We start from the raw sequence: 5,530 nt of genomic DNA on the forward strand, positions 1-5,530 counted from the left end.
GTCAAGGTAACGGACGCGCCTTTATATAGAAGACGCAAGAAAGGGGGCGGGGGCGGGCGCCCGTGGCTCACTCCACCGCCTCCGTCACGCGCCCCGCCGGCGGCTATTGGGCGCCCGCAGAGAAGCCGAGGCGCGGATTGGGCCAAGCTGCCGCCAGTGCCCGCCCTGCGTCAACGTCTCCCCCGCACGCGCCAACCCAACGCTTTTTCGACTCGAGCTCACTGTCCTCGTTGATTCGTCGCAACTGTTGGCTCGAGCCGCTCCGCCTTTCCTTCTACCCATTGGTCCGTTGCCCTGGCGTTTCTCCCTCCCCTCCGCTCCTCTCTAACCACCCCTGCCTAATCGTCCAAACGGCTTCTCGCGTTTGGATGGTTTGAATGATTGATAGCGGGCGCTGATTGGCTTCTTGGACTCCGGTGTAAAACCGTGACAAGGCGAAAGGCGGGTTGGAGGAGCGCGCGAGACAGGTCTCTTGGTAACGGCCGCAGTGGAAGAGCGCGCGATTTACTAGCCGGTAGCAGAGAGAGCCGATTCATGATGACAGCTACGCCACCTCTATGGCGTAAAGGCGCCGCCTCACCCTGGAGCTCCCACTGTGTGGCGCTACGCTATTGGCGTAATAGCCCAACGGGCTAGAGGCGGTTGCGGGGGACGCGGTAACCAAGGCTTTCCGTAGCAACGGGCCTAGTACCACAAGTGCAGACACGAAGGCCCGAGCCGAGGGCCCGCAGCGACCCGGCCCCGTAGCAGCGCTTCTCCCTGCCGCGCGGCAGCTGCGCGGCCTAGCCTAGCGGCATATTTATCCCTGCGGAAAGCGGGGGGGGGGGCGCCGCTCTGGTTGCGCAATGAGCGCAAAAGCAGCGCGCTCGAAAGCCGCGGGGCGGCGGGGCGCGCACGCGCCCAGTGACCCGCGCCGGCGCGCTCCAAGCCAGCTAAAGCGGGTGTCGCGCGCAGCAGGCCGCGAGGGCGCCGAGGATGCCGCCCGCCGCCCTGCCCCGCCGCCCCCTGGAGCGGCCGTTCCCCGCGCCTCCGCCCGGAGCGCGCCGCAGCTGCGCCCCCTGCGCTGCGCGAGACGGCTGGGGGCGGGGGAGACGGGGGGCGGGGGCCTTGCTAGCGGAGCGGGGCAGGCGGCTTCTCGGGCCTGCGCTTATGGGCTGGGCTGGGGCCCCGCCGGCCCGCCCGTGAGCCGCGCGTGACCTGTCCTGAGCTGCGCGTACGCCTTGATTTTTCCAGGGGACCACAGCAGAGACAGCGCGGGGCTGGGGTGGAATCCGGCTTCCCATGTATCTTGGGTTGACTTATAACAATAAGTTCCTAGGCCTTATGGCTGCACATTTGTCTTGAAGGAGTGGCCTCTAGAAAACCCAAAAAGGCCAAACAAGATTTCCAGTGGGTAGAGGCGGCATGCGATAGCTCAGCCTAGTTCCTTGCCCCTTTCTATGGCTCTCAAAGCCCTGCCAATGTAGCAGCCATATCGGGGGTCAGACTAAGTAGCCTCATGCAGTCTCATGCTTCATGTTCTTGCTGAGCTCTTTCTCCTTTGAATATATTGTTGTAAGCTGACGAGACACAGGAATTCCTTATCTTGTCAAAGGTCATACAATTGTATATCTTGTTCTCTGCTGTTCTCTTCTGTTCTCTCCTTATCATGGCTACCCTATAACCCAGTTCTTGTATTATAAACAATAGTGCTAAGAGAAGAAATGTTGAGGATTGCAACCCCATGCAGGAGGGAGAGGAGGAGCCATTTCATATATGTCACAATGTCTATAAAACCAATGTGCTAATGTAAATCGGGGCTTCTGGCTCTTTGGAAACGATTCCAGCCTTAAGCCCGCGCGTTAAATAAAGAATCTCTTTTTCCTTCACTCCGTGGTCTCTCTGACTCTGGGTTCTGCAACATAAATGGTGCCGTGACTCGGATGTGGCAGGCTCTGAGCCAGACAGGTGGCAGTTGCCTGCTCTTGATCGCCGCACCAGGAGGACGAGCTCGGCGCATGCCTCCCTTTCTTGGCGCCACCGACCTTTTTGTCGAGTGAATGGGAGAAAGCCTGCACCGGGATCACCCAAACAGCAGCGAGCGGCAAGAGAACCTTGAGAAGCGGAGGAAGGAACTTGAGCCCTGCCTGTATCGCAGCTGCAATTGAGTTGAAACCCACATTGGAAGCCTTCAGGAGAAAGGCAAGTATATGGGAAAAAGAGGGCCCCGCCTTTAGGGAGAAAGGCCACTGGGCAGAAAAAAAGAGGGCCCCGCCTTATGAAGAAGGTCAGTGTTGGTGGTATACGTATACAAAAGAACCTACTCCTTGCGAGTAGAAGGGGGGCCTGATCACACCCCCGAGTGGGCGCCAGTACCTAGCACGCCAGTACTCAGTAGGAAGCTGGGGAAGCCGTTTTCCGCTCTGGTAAAAAGTGGGAAAAGTGGGTGGCAGGGACATATGGATGTAGTGGAGAGATTGATGATTGTGTGAGTGGCTACTGCGGTTTCTGACGCATACCGTTGACCGTCCGGGTGCCCAGGCCAGTAGCAAAGTGCGTGGTGTGAAAAATCCTCTTGTGTCGGCCAGTGAGACCCCTTACTCACTGACCAATTCCCATATTCGCAATTCCCATATGCTGTGGAAACCAGGCACTCAGAGGGGATGCTGGGAAAACAGGTTCTTTTAAGGTATGGCAGAAAACTGTTTGCCTGAAGTATCCTCCCTCGCTTCTGAATCAAAAACACTTTCTCCCCCTCCAAAAGGTTTATGTCCAAGGGTAAGAATTACTCGGCACCCACAGCACTCTCTGCATGAGGCACTGTTCTGGGCCTGACCTGGCAAGGGCAAAGCAGCAACTCACAGAGTACAACGGGCAGCCTCCTCTGAAGACAGAGCCTTTTGTGGCATCAGGTGGGGCTGAATGACCCAGTCACATCTGATGCAGACATGTTGTTGTTGTTGTTCAGTCGTTCAGTCGTGTCTGACTCTTCATGACCCCATGGACCATAGCACGCCAGGCCTTCCTGTCCTCCGCTCTCTCCCAAGGTTCTCTCTCTCTTAAGGCTCTTAAGAGGCTCTTGAGATCCTCTTCGCTTTCTGCCATTAGGGTGGTATCGTCTGCATATCGGAGGTTGTTGATAATTCTCCCGGCAATCTTAATTCCGACCTCTGATTCATCCAACCCGGCATTTCTCATGATGTACTCTGCATATAAGTTAAATAAGCAGGGTGACAATATGCAGCCTTGTCGTACTCCTTTCCCAATTTTGAACCAATCGGTTGTTCCATGTCTGGTTCTTACTGTTGCTTCTTGACCCTCGTACAGGTTTCTCAGGAGACAGGTAAGGTGGTCTGGTACTCCCATCACTTTAAGAATTTGCCACAATTTGTTGTGATCCACACAATCAAAGGCTTTAGCGTAGTCAATGAAGCAGAAATAGACATTTTTCTGGAATTCTCTTGCTTTTTCCATGATGCAGCGAATGTTGGCGATTTGATCTCTAGTTCCTCTGCCTCTTCTAAACCCAGCTTGTACTTCCGGTAGTTCTCGGTTCGCATACTGCTGAAGCCTAGCTTGTAGGATTTTGAGCATCACCTTGCTGGCATGTGAAATGAGCGCAATTGTGCGGTAGTTTGAACACTCTTTGGCGTTGCCCTTCTTTGGAATTGGAATGTAAACTGACCTTTTCCAGTCTTGTGGCCACTGTTGAGTGTTCCACATTTGTTGGCATATTGAATGCAGCACTTTAACAGCATCATCTTTTAGGATTTTAAATAGCTCGGCTGGAATACTGTCATCTCCGCTAGCTTTGTTGTTACTAATGCTTCCTAAGGCCCACTTGACTTCACTCTCGAGGATGTCCGGCTCAAGTTCAGTGACCGCACTATCATGGCTATCAGGGACATTCAGATCTTTCCTGTATAGTTCTTCTGTGTATTCTTGCCACCTCTTCTTAATCTCATCTGCTTCTGTTAGGTCCCTGCCTTCTTTGTCCTTTATCATGCCCGTCTTTGCACAAAACGTTCCCTTGAGATCTCCAATTTTCTTGAAGAGATCTCTAGTCTTTCCCATTCTGTTGTTTTCCTCGATTTCTTTGCATTGTTCATTTAAGAAGGCCTTCTTGTCCTGCCCATAGCCACTTCCAATCCTATCCAGGCCCTCTCATTTCCAACAGTCTCCATAGCAACCATCATTTGCCACAGAGTGGCATACATCCATTCTGTGCCCCCAGCACCAGGGCCAGCACCACCACGCTCTCCCTTCTGTAATACCACCCTGCACATTTTTTGCTTCGTGCAACATGTGCAGGCATAGTTCCTACCTTCTGAAAATATGCAGAAATTGCACTACATATATATACATATATAAATAGAATTTGGAAATGTGGGTCTTGTGATCTTGCAACTTTTAGCCTTGGGGGCCTCCATTTCCCTTCCCTTCCTCTGCTTTCTGCCATGCATCCCTTTTCACCCCCAACTGGGTGCCCACCAGATGTGCTACACTACAGGTGCCATCATCCTCAGTCAGCCAGGCCAGCCATGCAGGCTGTAGAAGATGGGAGTTGTAGTTCAATATACCTGGAGGGCACCAGGTTGGGGGAGGCTGTATTAGATTGTAAGGCTCCAGGGCAGGCTCCCATCTTCTCTTTATAGCAGTGTTTTTCAAACTGTGGGTCTCAGCCAACCTTCAGGTGGGTCTCAGTGCTGCAGACTGCCCAGGGCCTCTTTGCTTGACTGCCCTGAGCCGTGGCTGCACCATGCGCACTTCATAGGCAGGTGTGGCAGTGGGAGTTAAGTTTGAGAGTGTCATGGATGCTCTCACAAATGGCTGCCATGGTGGGGGCATGGCCAGTCCTACTGATTTCCCAGAAAGCAGACTGGTGAGGCTATTTTATTTATTTATCGTATGGCACATTTACATCGCATTACAATAAAAACATAGACCATAATAAATATGGTCTATGTTTTCTCCCAAAAGAAGGTCTATGACCCCCCTGGCAAAGGCGAAGTGCAGGCTGAAGGGGCAGGATTGCAGCTTGAGATCGATAGGCATACGGTCAAGGAACACCTAATTACTTTGAATGAGTTCAAATCTCCAGGGCCGGATGAACTGCATCCTAGAGTAATAAAGGAACTGGCAGAAGAACTCTCAGAACCGCTGTCTATTCTCTTTGAGAAATCATGGAGGACGGGGGAAGTGCCAGATGACTGGAAGAGGGCTAACGTTGTCCCTATCTTCAAAAAGGGTAAAAAGGAGGAACCTGGGAACTACAGACCAGTCAGTCAGACATCAATCCCAGGGAAAATTCTGGAGCAGATCATAAAGCAATCCATTTGTAAGCACCTTGAAAACAATGCCGTGATTACTCGAAGCCAACATGGATTTGTCAAAAACAAGTCCTGCCAGACAAATCTGATCTCATTTTTTGATCAAGTAAACTCCCTTATAGACCGTGGGAATGCTGTAGACATCATATACCTCGACTTCAGCAAAGCTTTCGACAAAGTGCCCCATGATCTCCTGATGAGCAAACTAGCTCAAAGTGGGC

This window comes from Heloderma suspectum, chromosome 14 (genome assembly GCF_057233095.1).
Source record: "Heloderma suspectum isolate Gila_16-S chromosome 14, 16-S_ref, whole genome shotgun sequence".
NCBI lineage: Eukaryota > Metazoa > Chordata > Lepidosauria > Squamata > Helodermatidae > Heloderma > Heloderma suspectum.